The sequence below is a fragment of the Sciurus vulgaris genome (genome assembly GCF_902686455.1).
Source record: "Sciurus vulgaris genome assembly, chromosome: 9".
NCBI classification, from domain to species: Eukaryota; Metazoa; Chordata; class Mammalia; order Rodentia; family Sciuridae; genus Sciurus; species Sciurus vulgaris.
The window spans coordinates 138,892,676-138,917,379 of NC_136469.1; the positions used below are offsets into that span (position 1 = coordinate 138,892,676).

The window sequence follows — 24,704 nt, forward strand, 5'->3', positions numbered from 1 at the left end:
GTCTTGTTTTAGAAAAGATTTTATTATTCCTCCTTAGGGCAATAGTGCCATCTTGGCTTTTCATTTCTCCTGCAGTGCCTGCAGTAGTGTTGGATACATACTAGATGCTCAATCAATATTTTAAAGGTTTAAATGTTAGCAATGCAGGGTTCATCTTATTACACTTCCAGCTGAAGACACTCTTTTTGTTCACACAACTCAAAGAACAGCTACCCTTCTATGGACCTCCATTCTCACACCCACCATTGTTGGAATGGGAGCATATCTAGCCTAAATCATCACACTGTAAAGGAAATTAAGTCTATAGACTCTTTTTTCCTTTAGAGCAAGGTATGCTTCAGATACCACACAAGGGTCTGGGGGAAGAGAATTATGTGATGGACCCAATACTCAAGGCACTTCTGATCTTCAGGGGAGGACAGGTCCCTAGGCAGACATTTTCAACAGAATGCTGTGTTGTTACAGCAGAGCTAAGCTCTTGTGTCACATGAACGCCTGGATAGAAGTATAATTCATGTCCAGAGCCTTCAGGGAGGACTGATTAAGGGAGGTGGTAAACGTCTGCACAGAGACATGATGCTAAGTAAGAACAAAACAGTCCATTTATATTTTCACTTATCTCAACATGAGAACATGATTGATTAATTAATGTGTGTGTATGTGTGTGTGTGTGTGTGTGTGTGTGTGTGTTTTAAATGAGAATACCTAAAGTGCCAGTTCTCAAATTCTTGTCACTTGTCAGCTGGAGTCACTCTGCAAATGAAAGCAACTAACAGACACAGGGCTGGGGCCTGGGATTCTAGTTTCTTTCAAGGTCTTGTGGTAGGTAATGAAGTAGGTCAGTTAATCTACCTTTGGCTTCAAGGGTGCAAATAGAAGCATAGTTATTCCCTTTGTGTCTCACAAATGAGTTGTGAAATTCATACTAAGGGTAGCCTAACCCTTTGAAACCTTTAGAAAAACAAATCATAACAATTTTGAGTATCAAAACCTCTGTGTGTTTTGGAGAACTCATGATCTGCACTGTGCTTGGCTGCAGGTAGAAGCATACCCATACCATGATTGGCAGGGCTTTATCTTAGACTTCCACTTGACCAGAATAACCTCGTACAGTGATTTTACCCAGCTTCATAGAGTGGGAGAGAAAAACAGCCCTCTACATCTAAGATAAATTTAAATGCTAAGGTATTTCAAAGTGCAGCTTTAAAGTGACTTTTTGAAAGTTCATATAGCCAGGGTCATTAAAACTCCTAAAAATTGATTTTTTAAAAGGAAGTCTTGATCCAGGCCTCATGGATACTTCTAGTTTTATCAGCCAAAAAAATACTACACTGGGCGTTTCTTTAACTTCTAAAAGGGCAGAGACTAATCTTTGCAGGAATTAAGGGGTCAATTCCCTGTAGAAATTCCCTGTAGGAACCTTCCCTTTGTTGGAGGACTAACAATTAAGGGGAAAAAAAAAAAAAAAAAAAAAAAGTAAATGGCAAGTTTGAATCCTTCCAAATATTTATCTTCGAATATTTAAAATATGGGAAAGGTATTGAAATGGCGTGTAAACGTTGTTCTGATGTGCATTTGACTTTAAAAAAAAAAAAAAAAAAGAACCACTTTTGCTGACTCGCCTTTGAGGGCGGCTTGCTTTGGTTCAGGTAGGCAGGCCGCCCAGTTTCTCCAAGATTTCAAACCCACGCTTTTCCAAATCTTAAATGGAACTACTGTATGCGGGTCGGTTCTGGCACAAAACCTCTCAGCATCCGAACTAGGGGGTGTCCGAGGGGACCCTGCTTAATTTCAACGCTGACATTTGCAATACTAGCTCACTAGCAAAAGCAGAAACGAATTCTCCGCGCCGCCTTGGTAAGTGGGCATCTAAGCTCGGATGCGAAACCAAAGGGAGGGTGTGTTCAGTGGCGACACCGTGCACTCTGAAGTGGTCTCCTGAGCGGTTGCTGGCCAAGGCGGTCGCTGCTGTCCCAGCTCGGCTGCAGTGCGAATTGGAGAGAATGGCTCCCCCTACTTCCCGGGCTGCGCAGCGATCACCGGTGCCTAAGGTGAGTCACCTGCCTGGACGGGAACACGTGGCGCGAACACAGTGGGAGGAGCGCGTGTCCGGGGAACCACGGAGAGCCGGGAAGTGGGAGAACAGATGGGTTCCGAGCTCGACCAAGCAGGGGTCAGAGAATGGACAAGACGTTCCAGGTTCGTAGTGACAGCGAAGGCGGCCGATCCACTCGCCCCGCCCTCCTGTAAGCGCTTGTCCCTCACCTTGGATAGAAACCCGAGGAGCGGCTCACGGGATAGGCGGGACCCACTCCTCTAGGACGCGCGGCTGAAGCTTCTGCCAGGTGGGGTCCTACTGAGCGGCCCAGAGCAGAGTAGCTCCTGGCATCTGGCGAGCGTGACTCGGGGCCGCACCCGAGCCGGCCCAGCAGCAGTGGGCGCTCGCGATCCTCCTCTGCCCAGCGCGCTCTCCCTCAGGGCCCGGCCTCCTCGTCCCTCCTCCTGCTCCTGCTCCTCCTCCTGCTCCTCCCCTCCTTAGGATAGAGCACCAAAACGCCCGGCTGCACGGTCCTCCGCGGCTGGCAGCTTCGAGCCGCCGCCGCCGCCGCTTCTCTGTGTTGCCGGAGCCCCTTCCTCGCCCTCCCTTGGCCGTCACGGACTTCACTGCACCCGCTGCGGGTGCTCGGCGGGGCTGCCCATGGCCCAGCCTGGGAGCCGGTTTAGGGAGCCCCACCGGCTGGACACCGCCGCGGCTCAGGTGAGTGCAGCGCGCCTGGGGCGGGGGCCTGCAGGCTGGGGAACCGCACCGACGTGCCCTCGCCTGGCTCCCTGGGACTCGGGGCAAGTGCAGAACCCAAGATGCGTGGAGGCTGAAGCAAGTGGAGTGAGTAGGCAGGAGGCAAGGACAGGTAGGGTCTCCTCCTCGTCCTCCCCTCCTTCTCCAGCACCTCAGCTCTGGAGGTCTCGAGGACTGGTCTACAAGGGCAGGAATTGGAGTTTCTGACTCTTAACGGATTGGATTTTTTCCCCTAGCAGATTCGGGAGGTTCTCCTGTCCGCCGCTGTGCGCCGGCGGCTTCTCACTAGGACCCTGTGCCGCGGCGGGAGCGCAGCGCTCAGCCAAGCTTGGGTACCACCTGGGGCGGAGAACCAGTCGCTCAGCCGACGGGGCATCCCGGGTGGGCAAGATGGTCTGGCCGACCTTTGCGGTCGGCTGGAGTAGTGAGGCGCTGGGGTATCTCCCGAGGGATGGGGTGCTAGCAAGGAAAGGGATGGCAGCGACCGCCCGGACTGTAAGTAGCCTATCATCCGGAATGCCAATTACAACTGCATCTTGATTTTTTTCAGCTTCCTTCTTACTTTTTTTTCCGCCTCGGTTTCTATTTTGGGTACCACGGAGAGTGGAGGAGGTTTGGGGTAGGGGCATGGGGAGCGAACCCGCCTGGGAGCGCTTAGCCCCCTACCCGCCCAGCCTGACTCCCCAGGTGCGCTCTCCCGGCTGGCGGCTGACCCGGCGCTGCTCCCCCTTCTGGCACAGCCTGTCTAGGAACCCGAGGGCCGGTTTCAAGGGCCGAACCCGGAGCGCAGGCGGAGGGCGAGATGGAGAAGCGGGAGCCAAAGCCAGGATACCAGCACGGTGGTCAGAGGGCTGTGCTGGGCTCAGCAGTTATGTGCCAGCGCTATCGGTCTTACTTCTCGCCACCTCCACCAAGAGGGCACGAGAGCCCCTTGCATGCCCAGGGCCTTTTCTTGGGCCGGGAGTTGCACCCCTGCCTATCTACCCCCTACTTTGCAGAACCAGTGGTGTCCTCGCCTTGCCTGGCGCGAGACTCGCTCCGCCCCTTCCCTCAGCGTTATCCCGGCTATTTTTATCCACGACTAGCTCCAGGATGCTTTTAGGGGGTCCCGGGGAGGCAACTCCTAACGCGCCGTCTTCAGACTGCGCTCCCAGCAGCAATCTCCTGCTCCTAGAGCAGCCTCAAGGAGGAGCGGGGAGGCCGCCCGCGGGCGAAGGAGAGAGTGCGGTGCGCCGCTCCTTTCGCAAACCAAGCTCTACTCAAACGCCGGGCCCGGGCTGGATTGCTCCTCCAGACGCTCGTCCGGCATGGAGGGCAGGGAGCGATCCTTAGCTGAGTCCCAAGGAGCTTGGAACTGGGTGTTTGGCCAGCTGCTCCGGCGGCTGCAGCCAGAATACAGAGGAGATCCTCAGTCTCAGCCGTTCGTTCTCGCTTTGCAGTCAAATAGCACTTAATTTTGTTAAAATACAATTACCAGCTTCCACTTAAGGATTAATTGCAGGAATTTTATATTTAATTCTTTTAAAGGAGGGAGTATAACCCAACTTTTGCCTCCCTGCATTTCAAAGCATTTCCATTGGTTTTCAGAATTATTCTTGCTTTCTGCTTTCCCAGCAACAGTGGGTGCAGTTAGTATAAGCCTGACCTACTGAAATTCCAGGAGATGAATGCTTCAGCTGCAAATCCCTGCGCTAGCCTTCCCTTTGTATTTCCAGTGCTTAGATACCCCCGCCACAGGATTGCAGAAAATACATATTGAAATGGACCATTGTGTTACATAAGATTTTCTCCTGCCCTCGGCAGGGAAAGATCCCTTCTATCGCAGACTTTCCAGGCTTCAGCTACCCATCTAACTCTTCCAACCGACTTTGACAGGGATGGACAACTTCATGACTAAGCACTCTTAAATCAGCAGTTAATTAGGACAGTGGCAGAGAGCGAAGCTTGTTGAGCTGTTTCTGGGCTGCAGGTCCACTGTGGAGCTGCTGGGTATAAGAAGATGCATTGTAGCTTGATGATGGAAGGTATTTATTGGGGAGGCTGGTGAGAAAGTGATGCCTTGAACTTGCAAATGGGAGTTTCCACAAGCCAGGGGCACTTGACTCTTCTGGTGATAGGACTAGCATGGAGCCCACAGTTCCTTGCATGGTGCATCTGCTTTGTAACCTTGTTAAAGGAAAGGGGATTTGCCTTACTCTAATTCCACAATATAGTTGGGGCTTTTGCTTTTATTGTCAAAAGAAAAAATTTTGTTGGGAAAAAAAAAAAATCCCAGATCTTCTCTGAAGAGAAAAGCCACTTGAAAGCTTTTCTTGTCTTGAACTAAAATTTGGTGGTGACTAGAAAGGGACCAGAAGATAGACTGGCGGGTAGAAACTGCTTGATGGTGTGGACTGCCTTTCCAGGACTATGGCATCCCTCCTTGGTGGCACATAACCACCGTGGGCATGGAGTCCTGTTCTGTCTGTGGAGGCTAGGGTTTGGACCAGCAGACAGTTAGATGAGTGGATGTTCTGATGGAACAAAACAGAGCCTGTGCTCAAGGTCAGTGCTCAAGCATTGGGTACTAGGGCCAGCACCAAAACCAGGGTTCCTATGTGAGACACTTGTGGCAGGAGTCTAGTAGCTTCCTGACTGCTCAGTGGGAAATGCACTAACTTTCCAGTTATTACAGAAGGCAGGAACTTCCCAGCTGGGTTGGAATAGACCAAGGTTGTTCCTCATGCATTTGGGGTGATTGTCTTCCCTTAATTGGTTACATGATCTAGTGCTTTCTATTGAGGCTGCCTTTTTCTCACAGGGGAAGAGAACGCCAGCCACTATAAAGCCAACTTCTTGCCCCATGACCTTAGGCTAAATGTTTTTCCCTCCAAATTTGTTTTCTGCAAAATAGACTAAAGGATTATTGGGAGAAAATAAGGAGAAATATATGAAAAGCATTTTGACAATCATAAAATTCTTATGAAATTCTTAACTAAATTGCCCTTTCTCCATTTTTATGTCTATTTTAATGTTCATGCTAATTATAGTTTGGGTATCTCTGAGTTAGTTACATATGCTAATATTAAATGAGAGTGAAGATTTTGTATAATTTGCCATTTTCTTCTTGTGTTCTCTCTATGTGAATTCTACCAGAACAAGGCTTCGCTGCTTCTCAAAACTATTATTGTCTTCTTTGAAGTATCATAGTTAATTTTTAGAGTATTTCTTTCATGTGTTTGTTTTTTTCTGCTTTTTTTCCTTAGTGCATGGCATCCATCTTAAGAAAATCTGTTTACAGGGAAGGCCTTCACATTGAATAATCTAAAAATGTAAGTTAGCAGATAGGGGGGTCAGTTGGGGATATGTGAAACCTGTCCACTTTCATGGAATGACCTCAGTCTCCCTTGTCTGGATCTGTTCTCAGAGCAGAGCTCTGGCCCTCTATTGCATTTTAGATGTTTTTCAGATTTTTGTCCCCAGAATTAGCCTGGTACTTATTAGATGTTTGATAAATGTGTTTGCGGAAGTGAATGAATGATTGAATTGAATTTTCACAACCCTGGCGAGCAGATGGCATTATTTCTATTTAAAGATTGGGAATTGGCAGATTAGGAAACTTCATTAATTTTCTAAAAGTACAAAGGATTCCAGATTGGAACGCAGATCTGCCTGTTCTTATTTCACTCTGGTATATTGCTTGTCCTGCCCTTTCCCTCCATCTCTACTAGAATTCCTACAAAGTGTTTGGAGGATACCCAGCAACCAAGGGTCTTCTTTTTTAGGGGGCACCACTCTCCTGATCTAGGGTGATGGTTTTGGTGGACGGAGTGAGGATCTTTCTTCTTTCCCACATCTCCCAGTCCTGAACTCAGGCTGAGTGAAATGACCCCACCTGGGGCTTGGAATCTTGAGGGAGAAGTTGAAGGACACAAGGACAAAGGAGTGTTTATTTACCACCATGGGTCATGGAGCCAGTGACTGGCGTCAGCAACAGCATCGATGTCCCAAGATGTGTTCCCAGTGGAACCACTCCTTTGGCACCGTCTTGACATAATCCTTAGAGCCTGGTTCCCTTCATTTCTTTCCAGTTTCCAATCCTGGCTTTTTGGCATCTCACCAGCTCCTAGAGGCCATCCGTAATCTTCTGTGTCGGGAGGCATTGTGACCCACGGATGCACACCAGCTCTGCACCTCTCCAGGCCTGCCTCCAGTGTGAAGCATTCTCAGCTTCCTCTACCCACAGGGAATTAAGCCCAGAGCTGTTTCAGGCCATTAGAATAATATTTACTGGGCCATAGTTTATCAATAGTTATGTGCTATCACGTAAGGTCTGGAAAAATGAATACATTATTCTTCCAAGGAATAGCTTGAACATATGGAAATGGATCCCAGAGGGCATCTTTTCTTTCTTTATTTTTTTCCTCTACATTGCATGCTTTTTGGTAGTTTTCCAGCAGGGGTCGCAAGCTCAGATGCCTTCAGCAAGCAAGCAAGGATCAACCTGGACAGAATAGGCCATGCCTGAGGAGAGGCCTTATAGCTCAGACTCAGCACAGGGCTACCAGTGGGCCTCAGACCAAGTCGTGGTGCATTTTATTTATTTAGTTTTCAAGATAGACTGCCCTAAATTCATTGTTTTATGGGGAATCTACTGACTTCTAGGTAGTGGCAAATTCAGTATTTCTAAATAGCACTCTGTGTGTCCAATAGAATATTTCTGCATTTAGACTTCATGTCTGCCTCAAGGTCTCCAACTTTTGGCCTCCAGTTCCTGGGATAGGAGGAAATTTGACTGGAAAAGGAGATTCAGGAGAATCAGTTACCTAGAATACCCTGGGTGGAGTGTCAGGGGTGCGGGGTACACAGTATTGGAATCATCTGCGATCCACGTTTATGCAGTATTTGTCTTAACTCACTTGGGATGCTTCTTGTTGCTGTCTCAGTAAGCATTTACAGAAATCACATTTATTCCTTGAGCACGTGTTTATTGAGTTCCAGCCTTGTGCCAAGTATTGTTCGGCTCACTGGTGACAGAGTAGGAATAAAGCAGATGGAAACCCTCACCCTTGTGCTCAGCAGAGGAAAAAGACAATAAGCCAGAGAGATAAATAAAATCTCTCCCAGTTAGATAGTGATATGCTAAGGATTAAATATAAATCAGGACGTCAATGTGAAATGTCAGGGTGCTGGGTGGGCGTCCTGCGGCAGGTAGCCAGGGGGATTGCAGTCTGGTCTCTGGCTCCATGGAACCAAAGTCCTGTGTCACTGTCCAACGTGAACCAGGCGTCTGTAGCCATTATCTTTTTCTGGGACTTGCAGTTGTGGGTTAATCCCGCTCTCCCTTTTCACAAAAGTGACTCTTGAGCACATCTATTGTCGGGCTGTGTGTGGTGAGAGTACATTGCTGAGACAGACTGATCCAGGGCCAGTCCTCAAGGAAACCGCAGACCAGCGTGAAAGGCATTCACGCATGAGCCCAGGTGGTTGCTAACTGCACTGATGAGCATGGTGAGGACATCCGAACTGTAGAGTGTCCCCGTTCACACTCCGGGCTCAGCACTGTTTCCACAGAGCCTTGGAAATGTGACCGGGATAGTTCTCCTCGATGCTTCTCACTTGCTTTACATCGGTGCCCATGATCAGTGATTTCTTTGACGCTTTTATTGGCATGTTTTAAAAAATTATTATTATTGCAGTGTTTCATTTTGTCCTATGAAAACCAAAGGCTTAGAAAATGTGTTCCAAGTATGAAATGTACATGTGCCCTGGGAAACTCTGATGCACCTTCTTCCAAATCCGGTCCAGCCTTGGGTGTTGCCTTTGCTGGCAGGAGAGCTATCTAGGAGAAATAGTTGGTGTTCTTAAACTTGCAGTTTGGTGCAGAGTCGGACAAATTAGCAAACTTTCTTGTAAGAGATGAAAACTCATCATGTTCCTTCCTAGACCATCCCAAGGTATGCCCCTTTTATGGTCCTGTTTCTTTCAAGTTCCACTTTCTTAAGGTAATTGTACAGCAAATGTGTTTATCTGTAGTCATCTTGTTCCTTGATCAGCTCACTTGGGTACTATGTCTCACTCTCCCCGAGAATACGTGTTCCATGAGAGCAGAGACCTGGAGGTGGATGTTTCCTTGATTTTCTAGAACAGTATGTCCACTTCCAAGTAGTTGCTCAAAAAAGGCATTTTTCTGTCTGGAGGAATTAGGGAGGACTTCATGGGGGAAGAAATATTTATGAAAAAAGAGAACAGCGTGGGAAGAATAGCCAAAGAAGAACGATCCAACATAGTTGAAGTCCCTTTTCCCCCAAACTCTTATTGAGAACTCACTGCACTAATTTGTGCATTTGTAAAAGGGTGAATCCAGCTGAATAGTGGCACCTTCTGGGGGACCTTTTCACAACACATCTCACCTTGCAAAGTGCTCTGGCCTGAAGAGAATGTAGCCATGATGAGGCCTCAATTTCACATAGTGTGATAATAACCAGTCCCCACTATTTCTCATAACCAGTCCTACGAGGGAGTAGAGGAGCTCTTAGCAACTCTATTTTATACTTGAGGAAATCGAGGTCTCACAATGAAGCCACTTTCCTTGGATGCCCAGAGTGAAGGTGGCAGGCTCTGAATCTGCAACCGGGATCCTCTACCTGCATTGAGCTGTTGGTTCAAGGTAGAGATTTTTGAATCCCTGGAGGACTGAGGAGTCCACATTTTCTATAAGTGAAGAAATGCATTTAGATTTAAAACATTCCTGTCTCCTTTTATATCCATCACAAACTTCCATTTCAGCATTTTAAGTCTTGTGAATTTCCCTGAGAATTCCTGCAGATTAGGTGCCTGTACATCCAGCAGTAGGTTGTTTTATGTAAATGTCTTCATTCTTTAAGAGAGTAAATCAAAGTCCTATATCAGCAGTTAAAATACAGTGAGAGAAAGGTGATTGCAGATGCAAGTGAAATGAAAAGACATGCTTGCCTGGCTGTGCTCAGAAAAATAAATACCTCAGTGGCACGGAGTGGGGGCGGGCTGGGAGTCTCCTCTGAAAACCTGGCTTGTGCTTAACTCCAATTACTTCTCAAACCAGATCTTTCCCAGCATTCTGGATAGGAAGGAGGGACAAGGTGCTGGTTACAGATGTCTGAGATTAGACTTTGGAATTACCGTTGTCATAGAAAAAGTGTTCCTCTGCATTCTATTTCTGTTTGAAATTTTGACCTGGTCCTTCCTAGTTGTGTCACCTTGAAAAATGGGTGGCTTTTCCCGCCTTAGTTCCCTTCACATTCTAATAAGCATAAAAGAGATTGCTGCTATAAAGAGCCAAGCCCAATGCTTTATAAAAGGGATCTTCTTATGTAAAGTTATTAGACTTAGCAAATAAAAATATAAGACATCAAATTCAATTTGAATTTCAGATAAACAAGAGATAATCCAGTTAGATCCCAGGTACTAAAAATCAAGAAATTATTCCCTGTTGCTGGGCCGTAGCTTAGTGGTAGAGTGCTTGCTTAGCATAGAAGAGGCCCTGCGTTCAGTCCCCAGCACCCTCTGCCCCAATAATTCATTATTTATCTGTAACTTAAATTTCACTGGGCACCCTGCAGTTTAGTATCCCTATTCTTCTCATAACTGTTCTGAGAGATTACTTTTATGAAAATTTTAGAACCTTAGCAAGTTGCAGAAAGGGTAATACCGTAATCTCAAAGGTAAAGTGAGTGAGCCTGGGGGGAATGGTCCAAGATGAAAGAGAAGGGTTGTTTTCCCTGGTGAGCTAAGCAACAGAATAATCAAACCGAGGAGAGCTTATTTATTTGCTAAAAGAGCAAAACAGAACTCACTGTGCATTTAATATGTGAGTCAGACTCTCCTGGGTTAGGAAATCACCAGCCAGATCATTCTCAACACTTTTTGGAAGGAAGATATTTCAACCTGTGAGGCCACAGGGGTAGTGCTGGGTCCACTAAGGCAGGGCCTTATTAAATACCAATATTGCTCCGAGCTCGTTACTGGAGACCTGGAATTGGAAAAGCTGGCCTCACACAAGGGCTCCACTGAGGACACTGAAGGGATATTTTGTGCTTTGAAAACTCACACCTGAAATTGCTCCTGCATCAGAGGAATCCAGAGCTAATAAAACTGTTAGAGAGCCTCAGAGTGGCTCCCCCCGAGTAGATGACCTCAGTTTTAAATGATCCACGGTTTTCCTACAACTGCTGGAGCATGTTCTGAGGGTGACTGTAAAAATATTGTGTTTCCATTTCAGGTAATAACCTGGCAGGGAATTAACAAGAATTTTGTTGCATGTGTAGTTTCCAAAGCAGAGTTATATGGTTTCTTCAATAGTGAGTTATGACTTGTGCCAAAATGACCAGTTTCTGTTGCATATAATATTAATAACTCCTTATTTAACCTGAGCTTTTTCTTAGCAGTGCATTTCTATGGAATATGGACCAGAAAAAAAGGCAGAGCACCATTGGGTTAGGAGGAACTGTATCCAGCCAGAGGTATCAGGGTAGAATACTTTTTGCCTCTTCTTAGCCATGCCACAGGAGATGAGTTAAGCCTCAGTCACCACGTCTGAGAAATGGGCATAATTAAAATTGTATCAGAGGGTTGTTTAATATTCAACCATCCAACTAAATGATATCAAACATATACACAATGACTGGCCTAAAGTCAGCATTAGAGAGCTGCCTTCTGGATGGCCACCTCCACATCATGTCCCAGAGACCACCAACTAAATCTCATGCATTAGTTATCGGAGAGTGTCTTGGTCTTTCGCCTTGTGTTTCCTTAGTCTTTGTTCATTTGATTCAGTACACATTTATTTTTTGAACCCACAGATTAGAAACAGCAGTGCAGAGAAAGCATGGTTATAAGACTCAAAGTACAGGGAGAGAAAGGGACAGAGGGAATGAGAAGGGAAAGAGAATACGAGAAGAAAAGAGAAGAGGGGAGAGGACAGAAAACCTATGAGAAGCAGACAAAAGGACGTGAAGGGCATCCAGGGACGTTTGTGACAAAGCAGTTCTCAGCCATCCTGGTTGAATCCCCCCTGCAGCCACTTAGGTAAGTGTCACATGCCTCCCTCTGTCTCCGAGTTTCTCAGGACCCCACATCATGCCGGTGATCTTGAGGGAAAGGCACAAAAGTCACAGTTGTCAAACTGGAAGGATGAGGAGTGACATACACAGGGACAGGTGCTATGCTCTTCCCTCCTGTTCTGTGATGGCTTAAAAAATCACAGATAAAAGCAGAAGATAAGGGACCGAGTGCCATCTTGTGGAGGACTGACCACCGTGTCCCCAGTGGTCTTAGGACTGTGTAGGGGCTGTATTTAGTTTGGTTTTAAATTTCCATTAGATAAACTTCAGCTCTTATAAAAGAGTCTCATGGTGGACCCTCCTGTCTGGAATCCTGCCTGTGAGATAGCTTGCTGGAAGCATGCTGGCTTCTGCCTCTCTAGGCTCTGTCTGAACACCCCATAAGGACTGTCACTTCTGGAGTGAGGATTCAGGCCTGTCAATCATTCCGTAAGGCAAGACCATCCTTGCAGACAGAACTCTGTTCCCAGAACAGTTTGTAGCTCATGATGACTCTGGGCACAAGAGAGAATGTTCCTAATCGAGAAAGAAGTGTTTTATTCAATGCATTTGACATTGGGGAAGTGATTTTGCTTCTGTGAATCTTGGTTGCCTAATCTGCAAAATGGAATTATACTTTATCATGGACTTTTGTCATGAGAATCATATTTTATAATGCATTTAAAATTGCATTAGGGAGTGATACTTAGTAAATGTCTATACTGTAGTACTTCAACATAATATTAGTGGTTCTTGCTGGAAAACCTGAGTTTAATTGAAAACCAGATTGAGAATATCATCATGGGTCTGGCTTCTCATTGCCTTCCTGTCCACCTGCTCTTTTTGGCAGATCCTTTCCACTAGGTGGTGAAAGGCCACAGTGTCTCCAAGTGGCTGATCTTATCACTCTGCTATAAAGGAGGAAAAGACTAAGGTGGGGGGCCACTCTTCTATTAAGCAGGGAGGGCAATCTTTCTCAAAACCGTCCAGAAGATTTTCCCCTTAGGTCCCATTAGCTAAAAACTAGGTCACATGTCCACAGATTAAAAAATAATACAGAATAGGAAATTGAGGCACCCAAGACATTTGAAATAATCAGAGAAAAATTAATCAAATATGGTAACCCTGCACTGATCCCTCTTGCCTTTGAGCAATGGTTACACTTATGTTTGTACATTGCAGTTGGTGATTGATCCTGCTCAGCTTCATAACTTCTTTTTTATTGCTGTCTTCTGCTCAAATACAAATTCTCTGCTTTCCTGCCCTCCCCAGCTCCATAACTTCTGCAACAGTTTGCAATCTGCCATAATTCTCCACTATGACCCAGCAATCTTTGCAAAACCCAAAGATAATCAGGCCCCTGCCCCCTCCTCTGATATAGAATGTTCCCTGGATTTCCATTATCTGCAGCATTAATGTTGAAGTGCAGAACACTTAGACCCAAGAAGAGATCTCACCCCTGCTTCGTGACTTCATTGCAATGTCACATTAGGAGAGTTAATAATCTCTCTAAACCTCAAGTATTCTTTTGTAGTTTTTAATTAAATATTTGCCACACACTCATTTACTTAATCTGTGCTAGAGCATAATTGTAGAATGGTGGGGAATTTGTCTATGGTCCCTGAACCTGGATCCAACTTGAACCAATATCTGGCAGATGGTTGGCACCCAAGAAATAAATGTTGAATAATGAATAAAACCCGAGACCCTAATGCCATCTATTTTCACTGAGTCATCATGGTTAAATGCACTAGTGCCTTTAATGATAATGCATTTAACTAACTCAGAGTGTTTAGTGCACATAGTGAGTGCTCACAAGCCAGCTCTGCTTACTGTTTTGTGTTTAGAGTCAGAGTCTCTCTGGACCGCGGGTCTAATCCTCACGCCTCACCCTGCACCACTTTCTGTTCCACATGCACACCTCAGAGTCATGGTGTCCCTGTCATCCCCCAGGGAAGTCAGGAATGTGGACATGCCTGAATTCTGCACCTGCTGTCTCCTCTACCTGCCCCCCAATCCATCTTCTCCCCTTACCCATCAGATTCAAACGGCGTCCTTCTGCAAGGTGTGGTGGGTGCTCTTCCTACCCACTGCCCATCCGTTCCTTGGAATCCTAGTATCTGTGATAGTGGTCAGGGATGTCTCTTCCAGGCACGTGATAGGATTTGTGGTTTTCTTCTCAGTTGAAGTTCAGCACGGCCATGTGGAGGATAGAGGGCTGGGTGTGTCACCTGGCCTGAACGTAAGCATCCAGCCGATGCCTGGTGCGGAGTGTAAGCACTCCCTGTTCTGGCTCTGACCCACCCTGCTCAAGGCAGCAGCTGCTATGTCTGTTGGGTCCCTGGGAGACTTGAGTGAGCAGAAGCCGACACCCACCTTCATGGGATAAGCAGCTCAACGGGGTGAGGGAGGGCAGTGATGAGTTCTAGGTTTAGGCTAAACCAGTCTTTCCTGGGTGAGGCCCACCTCTGCAGTGCCACCATGGTGCCACTGCACTAGTTATGCAGGTAGTAGGGTAAGGTTTGCTGTTGACTTGGTTACATCCCTCTGGAAATGGCTTCCGGAGAGCTGGGAACACACCGCTCCTGCTGCTTGAAACCCCAGGGCCGGTCTCCGTGTCAGCACACGGTCACCAGCCAACTGCGAACTGAGGAGCTGAGGGGTGAAAGGAAGGGCCTGCAGCCCTCAGAGTTGGGAAGTGAGAGTTCCATAGTTAGAAAGTGAAAGCACCACCATTATAAATAGAAATCGCATTCTCTGAGGGGAGACTGATGTCTTCGTTCAGATTTTCCGAGTTCCAGCAGGCCGTCCTCTGTTGCCTCCGGAGGAAGCTGAGGTGAGGGCCGGGCCACCTGCACCCCTGCCTTTCCCAACCTTGCTCTTGTCTGCAGCAGCCTAAGCACCTTCGTCTCCCTGACCTGAAGCCACCTGCTCCAGGGGCGTCTCTACTCTGCCCAGTCTTGCCGGAGGAGCCTGCCCCTGCCCCTCCTGGTCACTAACCTTGGTTCCTTAGCTGCACAAATTCCAACAGAAGCTGCAGCAGGGCTCTGGGGACGGTTGGCCATTCAGTCCATTCTGCTGACCTAGCCTCCCAGGCCCTGCTGCTGTCAGCCACTCTGTTGAAGATTGTCCTCCGGCTGCCTTTTCTTTCTTGAACAGTTCTGTAAGATTCCCTGATAAGCACTAATCATGTCATAATGACATCCTTTAAAGACACTAGATTAAGAGCGGCTTTGTGCCTTGGATTCTGCTTTTCCTCCATGGTTATCTCTGTGCAGCTATCAGCTCGGCAACAGTTTTGCACTTTCGTTGAACATTTTTTCAAATTTTTCAGTTTGGGGGATGTTTCAGTTCCTTTCATTTCTTCTGGCAATTATTTAAGCACACAAAAACCAGTTGTTATAAGACCTGAATTATTCCCATTTTTGTCCTTTTACTCTTTCGTTTTTCCTCCTCAATCTAGTATCACCAAGTTGTGACTCATGGAGCAAATAATCCCTGAACTCTTCCTTATGGAGGGTCTAGCTGGTGTCAGGTGCACTAGCCAGCACGCCCTCTGTAATATCTCATTTAGGTCTCATGTCACCCATGAGGGTCAGCAGGGTTCTCCTTCTGGAGGAAAACTGAGGCCCAGACAGAAAAGTAGTGTTTCCAATAGCACTTGGATTTAAACCCAAGGCGATTAAACCCACACCACTCTGTTTGTTGACTTCCATAGTTACATACTTCAGCTTGGATGTTGCTTAAAAGTGTTGAACTTCGTTCTTGTCCTTACCTGACCTCCGCGTGTCTCTCAGGTGTCTTCTTCATGGATCATACCTCCACACTTTTTCTTCCTGGCCTCCTTGGAGTTGACAATATTGTGTCCACTCTGTAGTCTGTTTTATCTCTAAGGATTGGACCTGCTTTTTTCGTATCAGCTTTTCTTCTTGCATCTGGGCTTCTTGGGGAGGAGTCCCATTTTCACCCTATATTCCTGGAGTAGGCCCAGGAGAAACTGAGTAGAGGAGATTGCTTCTGGAGCAAATGTCAGCTGTCACCAGGCTGTGATGAATTTGCTAATTCTCCAATAGTGTCAGGAAGGAAGGAGGATAATAATTGTAAGAAAGAATCCAATTTGGTGATGCACAATATTAGAAGTCACATTGTCCAGAAAACTATAGAAAGCCAGTCCAAAAATCTTAGCACAACCATCACAGCCTCATTTAACTTGAATCATTTTATTTTGGGCAAACTTAGTATATTAGTTAGCTTTCCATCACTGTAACAAAATATCAGAGACAATCAACTTAAAAAGAGTAAAAGTTTATTTCAGTTCACATTTTGGAGGTTTCAATCTATGTTCAGTTGGCCTGTTGCTTTTTTGTCTGTGGCAGGACATTACATCATGGTGGGAGCACATATCAGAGGAAGTGCTCACCTGGTGACAACTGGAAAGCAGAAACAGAGAGGAAGAGCCTGGCAGCCCACCAGCCCCTGTGAAGACCTACCCCCCGCGACCTAAAACCTCCCACGAGGCCCACTTCCTAATGACTCCCCCACCACCTCCCAACTGTGCCACAGGCTGGGGACCAGGCTTTTCACGGATGGGCCTTGGGGGGACACTTACCTAGAGATAGAAGCTATTAATTTACTGTGGCAAGTTGGACACTAATGCATCTGCTGGCGTAGTACCAATCTGGAACACAAAGCCAAACCTGAGTGCTCATCCCCACTTCTGGGGACATGAAAGTAGTTGTTACAGCTAAAATACAGTGTGACTGAGGAACCAAGGTGATCGAGGTCAGCTGTAGTCCTGGACACCTACGGAAACTTGTTTACATAGAATCAGTGCTTGGGTTGAGAGTCGTAGGGCCTTGGGGTATGTGTTAGCTTCATGACTGTGAGGATGCCTCTGGAGGGTGGCAGGAGGTCTCGAAGCCCTAGCTCGCCATTGGTGATCACACGTGCACCGTGGATTTCATGGCAGGTTCCTCTGAGGGCTGGACCCAGGCGCTTCCTGAATGAATCCTTATAATAGCCTGTCAGATCCGTGGACACCGCAACAGGAGTGCCTAGCACCTCTGGCCTACAGAGCCCGTTTGTGTCCCTCATTCCCAGCTCCCTTGCTATCCCTTCTTGTTCATTGAGAGGTAAGGGGAGAAACGCAACCATTAAGAGGTGATCATTCATTTCTGCACCATCTTTTCTTTGATTTATAACACAAAGCCAACCATTTCTAAATGTGACTCTTTTAGAATTTTTCTTATTTCATAGCACAGTTATAAGATAAAACGAGTTTCTATGGGTGATGCGTGTCTACCCATCACCCCAGATGCTATTAACTTCTGAGCTTTGCTAACAACAGCCTGTCTCTGTCCTTCTCCCCACACCAACCCTGACGTCATTTTTTTCTTTTTGCTCCCGCTCTGCACACACTACAGCCTCTGTGGGCCTGAGCTGACTGGGGGAGGGACAGCATGGGTGTGGACTTTGTCTCCAGTTCACTCCCATTTGATATGCGACAAGGGTTATTCAAGTCTTGACTGAATTGTCACTACCATGTCCTGGTAATTCATTTTTCACGTTTGCTGTTATTCTTCCAATTTTGCTTCTCCATTTACATAGGAAGATGTTGCATGCTGCAAGTGGCAAAAACCAGGCCCCTGTTGTCCCAGGCAATTCTGTTCACTCCCAATTGTTGTGTGTATGGGGTGAGGAGCTGGGGTCTCAGTCCCTGGCCTCATGCATGCTAAGCGCATGCTCTGCCTCTGAGCTATACCCTAACACTCACTCCCAAGCTGACATCTCGTAAGCAGGCAATTTCTCTGGAGTAAACTGCTCCTCTCCAGCTTGAGAGGTCACTAAGTGACCTCTTTGCAGCAGGGAGAATGGAAATATTTTCCCACCACAAGCATGATTTCTTTGCCCCTGCCTCAGGCTGAAGGGCTTCTTCTAATGTATATTCCGTTGTCATTGAGAAACGTTTTACCTAATACTTGTCTTATTTGATTCAGACTACTATATACTACTATAACAACATGAACAAGACTTTATTTTTCTTTTGTGGTGCTGGTGATTGAACCCATGGGTTGCTGGTAAACAGGAAATTTATTTCTCACAGTTCTGGAAGCTGGAAAGTCAGAGATCAGAATGCCACCATGGTAGAGTTCTGGTGAAACACTCTTATTAGCTGCAGACTGCCAAATTCCCATCGCATCCCACATAATGGAAAGGGCTTGAGCTAGCTTTCCGATCTCTGCATTTCAGAGTCACATTCACAGGGCTAATCATTTCCCAGAGGCCCCATCTCCCAGATGGGTACAATGGGGAGTATATTTCAACTGATGAATTTTGGAGGGGCATAAACATTCAATTCCACCCTTGTCCATCTCCTGCTGCTATAACAGAATACTTGAGGCTAGGTAATTTGCAAGAATAGAAATTTATTTGATTCATGTTTTCTGTATCTGAAAGCATGGAAGCTGGCATCAGGTGTGGGCTGTCATGCTGCATCATCCCATGGCAGAAGGCAGAAGGACAAGAGAGGTTAGCAAGCAAGAAACCTCAGGCTCAAGTCCCTTTACAATTCATACATGTGTGTGAAGTCATCATGGACTAAACACCTCCCATTAGGCCCTTCCTCCCAAGACTTCTGCATCTAGAATTAAGTTTCCAGCATTTTGCAGGACACATTCAAGCAAGAGCAGGTCCATAATCAGACAATTCTGTTCCCATAATGACTCGACACTTTTATAGAAGGCCCCCAGTCTGACTGATCTACTTCTTCATCAGGTCTTCATAGTCGTTGAATGAGTGCTGAGTCCACTCTGAACAATATAAGCAGCAATTTGAGAGACCCCACCCCAGGAAAGTCTTTTTTTTTCTAGTAACAGTAGTTTTGTTCTCTCCACTGCCATTATCAATGAGACCTTAGCAGCTTGGAAATTGAATGCATTTTGCTACCCTTCCTGTATAAGGTTTGACAAGTGACAAGACTGGTACAAGTGACAAGACTTTGCTGTTAACTTTAAGCAGTGACCATTTGTTTGGAATTTGGGATAATTACTAAGAAAATACATGTTTCTTAATTCCCTTTTTAGATGGATATGAAAAGATCTTTGAATCCATACCCCAATTGTTTCCCTTAGTCAATGAGGCCTGGAGTATTTCATGTCTTACTCAAGGTCACATGGAAGATAGGGCAGAGCTCAGGAGCAGACTCCAGCTCCTCACCTCCAGCTCAGCATCCTGACCACTCTCAAACATTGACCCTTCCAAGCCAAGAACTTTATGGAGATGCATTTTACAATATTAACTGAGTTAGTGATGTCGATTACCTGGATAGAATCCTATCAGCCCCTGGGAGACAAGTCTGACAGTGACAGTGACATTGATGGACATACCTCGGGGTTCTTTCACATGCTGGGCCCTCTCTTTAACCCTTCCCACAGTAACATCCCACTCTTTGCTCATGATGTCCCACAAAGCTGGTACTGTTGCCAGCCCCACATTTCAGATGAGAAAACGAGGCGCAAGCTGGACTCACTGGCTCACCACTGTAATCTAGTAACTTGGGAGTCTGAGGCAGGATGATCACAAGTTCAAAGCCTGCCTCAGCACTTAGGAGAGCCTGCCGCTAAATAAAATGTAAAAAGGGGTTGGGATGTGGTTCAGTGGTTAAGTTCCCTCTGGTTCCATCCCTGGTAGGAAGAAAGAAAGAGAGAAGGAGTGAAAGAGAGAAAGAGAGACAGAGAGAGAGAGAGAGAAAAGAAAGAAGAAAGGAAGAAGAAGAAGAAGAGAAGGAAAGAAGGAAGGAAGAAGGGGAAAAGAGAGAAAAATAAAAAGAAAAGAAGAAAAATGAGGCACAGAGGTCACATGGCAGCCTCTTATTCACATAGGGGACAAGGAGGATCAGGATTCAAACCCACTCTCTTAACCACTTGTATTCCACTCTGATCTCCAATAATTTATCCATATGATTCCAGAATCTGTCACCCTACCTCGTTTCAAATGCTTTATAAGTAATAGGAAATAATATTTTAAAGGCCTACAACATAAATCCATCCTTTTGTGTCAGCATTCAGAAGCAATGAACGACAAGGCCCGTGAGCCTTCCCTTGATGCCTGCTGGAGAGATCAGACTTACAGGAGAGACGGCAGACAGGGTTGTGTGCAGGGCAAGATCTGGGTGGTGGTGTACATCCGGTAGATTACAAGACATTTAAGTGTTTTAAGATGAATAAGATAATAAAACAGGTATCCCCTGTTTAAATTGCTATGGCTAAATTACAGCTCGAATGAGAGCACTCGAGGCAATAATTCATCTTGTGGAACCCAAAGCATCAGAATAAAGGAATATTGAACTCAAATGGAATTTTACGTTGTTTTTCAAGTAAGGGAAAAAGGAAGTCACAGCAGTGGGGACAGAGGAGGAGTTAGGCACTTTGCTTTTCTCAGTACTAGCACATTGACAGCAACAGGTTTATTTAAAAAAAGAAAAAAATATGACCAACGTAAAATCCAAACGTGCTTCATGCCTTTCGTTCTTTGTTCCCATTCTCGTTTGCCCAGAGCTCCTTGCAGGCTTGCTGGTCTCTCCCTGGCTCATTTTGTGGTGCAGGATAATACAAATGGACCCCAATTCATAATGGTTCGACTTTTAATATTTCAGCTTTAGGATGTGTGAAAGAGAAATGCATATTTTGAATTTTGAGGTGTTCCCAGATCAGTGATACCTGGTCCAATCCTGTCGCTCCATGCTCCAGGGCAGCAGTGAGAGGTGGCTCCCACTTTACCAAGAGATGGCCAGGGAAACAACCGATACTTTACACTGTGCCATGCTGCTAGGCTGGGCTGTTCAGTGGGTCACTGTGTTCAATGCATTTTTGACTTAATGACATTTTCAACTTACAGGGGCATAACCCCATTGTGAGTCAAAGAGCACATGTACTCAATACCCACTTAAATATTTGTTTTTAAATGATTGTGATAAACCAAGCTTGCATATTTTATACCTGAGTAGAAGTTTTTAAAAATTTCCATTAATTGCCCCCAAGTCAGAACCTGCCTGTGCTGAAGTGGCATTGCTGGAATTTATGCTCAGGACCCATTTCTTGTCTCACTATTGTGTTTCTAAATTTCTTAGGAGACACTGCAGCCTCTGAAGCTCTGGGGTCTGCTGGCTCCTGCTGCCTTGTCTCCACTAACCCCTGCCTTAGCCTGGGCGTCCAGAGCAGACCTCCTTGTCCTTGGCCTGGCATGTCACCTGCTCCACTCTACCTGTGGGACTTTCTGCAGAGCAAACTCCAGATCTCCTCCAACACCATGTCCACATGTCACCTTCCTCTGGTCTCCTACCAGGTGTTCCCTGCTCCTCTGCCAGCTCCATCTCACCCCTTGAGCTCCAGTTGGCCTGGTTCCCTCCTGTGTACTCTGCAACCCAGTGCTTAGCTCCTTCCATGTCTGTCTTCCAAGTTACAGGGCTCTCGTTGAGGACAGTGACTGGACTATCCCCATGTCTCCAGGATCTCAGGGCAACCTTGGCAACCATGTAGACACCTTGTAAAATGCATCATAACCTACATGGATGAGGAGTGGCTTACTCTCACATCTTTATTTTTTTTTCCCCCTACTTTCTCTTTACTTGACAATTAATATTTATTTTCTACATTAATAAAAATCAGGTCTTGTCACATAGATATCCCTAGTGGAATCTTGAAAAATCCAGAGATCAGACCACTCTGGCCCCTGGTCTCCAGCAAGGTCTGCCAGAGTTGGCAGCAGCTGCCTCTTTAGACACATGATGTACACAGCCCCTTGCCATAGCCCACGCCTGCCAACTGGCTCCACACATGGATGTCACCTTCCTGAATCCTGGAGGCAGCTCAGTTCAGGGTTTACACAGCTGAAGAAGACCCACACAGACTTCTTCCTGCACTGCTGTTTATTTGATGGTGATGTGTCAGTCAGCTGGGGTTGCTGTAAGCAAACAGGACAGAATAGGTTCAACAGCAGGCATTTATTTCTCTCACTTTGGATGCTGGAAGTCCAAGATCAAGGTGTTGGCATACTCAGTTCCTGTAGGTCCTCTTCCTTCTTTGCACGTGACCACCCTCTCCCTGTCTTCACCTGGTAGAGAGAGAATTATGGTCCTTTTCTTTCCTTTTAAGAGCCCCAACTTCATGACCTCATGTAAACCTAACTATCTCACCCAAGTCCTCCCCTTCAAATGCCACCACACTGGGGGTCAAAGCTTCAGTGCATGGGCACTCGGAGGACAGGGACTCTCAGTGTGTAAAAGACTAGCTCAAGAAATGAAACAAATCCTCACTGTGCCTTTGCTCATCCAGAGAAGAATCCACTTGGGCTTCACATATTTGGTTCTACTCTTCCCCGTGCCAACGTACAAGAAGAGCAGATCCGCATGAGTCTGAGTTCTCTGGCAAGGAGGAAGGAGACCTTGGTTTCCTACTCAGCTCAGCACCTGTAGGCTTGACCTCGGCGTTCCTGTTCTTTGCCAACCTCAGTTTCCCTTTCTGCAGAAAGATAAGACAGAAGGAGATGGTGGTTCATGACCCTTTGCCTACCATGTCCCTAGGATCTTTTATGGCATTTTCTGGGGAAATGTAGGGGGCTTGCTCTCCACCTGTGAAGTGAGCGATGGGTGACTAGGGAGGTTTCTGCCACTGAGATGGCACCTGTCAGAGGGGAAGGTGCATCATTCCTGGGGCAGTGCTGAAGCCACACGTTCCAGAGGGAGCAGAGGCAGCCCAGCTCTGGCCTGCCTTCTGCTTGCAGGGCCCTGTTTCCACTCAGCTGCACTGAGTAATAAGAGAGGCCCTGTCCGCCCTCCTGTCACAGAGCTCTGCCACGCACTGCCTGTGCCAGTGTGTTTCTGCGTCTGATGAAGGATTTATTTAGGTCACGGCTGCCTTCTCCACCCAGCAATGCAGATGAAGCATATGGAGGGAAAGGGGCGCTGCCTCCTCCTCCTTGGCCGGGCCTCACCACGGCACACACCTGGCTGCTGGCGTTCCTTCCGGAGGCATCTACGAAGGACCTGCTTCCTGCCCTTCCACAAGCAGGGAGCCTGGATCATTTCTATTGTCGCTGTCCTTTCTTCCTTGAGCCTCTGTCTGGTTGAGTCACTGCAGTACTTTGGATCGTGAACAAATGCGTTTGACTAATTATCATCCCTGAATCCCATTTAGACCATGCAGCATTTTTCCTTTTAGGGACAAAAATAGCTACCATCGTGTGAAGGCTTGCCACGGGCCAGGCAATATGGCAGTATCTTAAGTACCCTGTATATACTGTTTATTTTAATCCTCACCATAAATATATAAGGCCAATGCATTTGATCTCTGGCTTCTAGTTCCAAGGTTTCTTTGGGGATTTTAAATTATGGAGCTGAGATTCAAGCCTGGCTTTGGGGCTCTAAATCCTCTGCTAATTCCAGCAAATCTCTTGTAACCCCAACACCACCCTCCTCTAATACCACCGCTGCGACCAGGCTGGTCCCTCTCTGTGTTGTCTACCACAGTTGTTTTTAATCCTGGAATTAAAAATGAACCTTCTTAATCACAGTAAGAAACCAAGAGAAGGCAGAGCACACCCTTCCAGAGACCAAGGCAATCAAAATGGGAAAAGACACCCACTTCCCAAGCCCATTCTAGAGACTGCAGGTGCGGGGGCCAGCTCCCCTGGGAACTTCTTAGGAATGCAGAATCTCAAACCTCTCCCCAGCCCTCCTAGAATCAACTCTGCCTTTTTAACTGGATTTCCAGGTCACTGTGTGCACCCTACCTTTTGGAAAGAGTGATGCCAAGTTATAGTAACCTGCATCCAGGATCCCGGGGAGGGAAGATGTAGTTACCTCCCTGCATGTTCATCCTGATGCTAGGACTCTAGTCTTCTCTAAAGTGAACTGTAGCGCTGTGAGGTGACTTCAGGTGGATTGCTCTTACCATGTCACCACAGAGCACTCAAAGGCTCCAAGGTAACACTGAGATTAAATCTCTGCCTCCAAATCCCTGATCCTGTAAGGACCCCAGTGCTGCCTCTCCTCTCTCTCCCAGGCATCTCCATCCTTAGCTTCAAGAAAGTGATGTTCATTATCCAAATGTGGAACCCCCACCATTTCTGAGGACTAACAGGGGCGTGGAAGACCTGGAGGAGCTGCAATCCAAGAGGGTTAATATTTTTCAAGGGGAGAGTGGGACCAATTACACTTCATTTTCCCCAGACACTAAATGTGGTCCAAGGAAATACATTAACATGTGTGGAGGGCCTTTGGTCTTCTACCTGAACTCTTCCCACTCTATCCCACCACACAGCGATTACCATAAGTCTAAACCACAGTGGATGTCAACATCTGTTGACGAGTGTCATGTATAGGTGATTTCAATAAAATAAATATTTATGCAGGTCTTGAAATATCAGTGTCCTTTCGCAGACTGACAGGCACAAGCTCAAGTGCTTTCCTGTCTCTAAGTTTCCAAGATGACCTGCCAAGGATGGAAATTTGACACCATGGCAACAGGGTATTAAGTAATTGTACAAAAGATGAAAGTGAAGACATTTTTGACTCTTCAAGATGAACAAACAACCTTACACTTTTGATTGCCTGGGAGTTTAGTTGCATAAGAAATGACAGCTCTGTTGTTGAAGCTGTCTTTACTCAGGTTTCAGTACATTCCAGAAAATTAAATCACTCCATACCATGGGATGCTTGGAAGAAGCAGGACTCTCATGGCATACTTCAGGTCTCATGATTCCTGCTATCTTATCATGCTTTCGTGTAAGGTCTGCCTGGAATGCACTCCCCTCTGCCCACGGAGATGCGTCTCCATTGATGCTGGGTGGGG

General features: G+C 46.5%; 1 protein-coding gene across 4 annotated transcripts in view; it reads left to right on the forward strand.

The window, feature by feature from the left end:
- Window positions 1–2,082: 2,082 nt before the first annotated feature.
- HS3ST1 (heparan sulfate-glucosamine 3-sulfotransferase 1) overlaps window positions 2,083–24,704 on the forward strand; it is a 30,207-nt gene continuing 7,585 nt past the window's right edge. Inside the window, exon 1 of one of the 4 annotated variants that reach the window (XM_079153997.1) lies at window positions 2,083–2,199. The gene's annotated coding sequence lies outside the window, so the exon portion shown is untranslated. The other 3 variants (XM_079153996.1, XM_079153995.1, XM_079153998.1) reach the window with 3 other exon arrangements.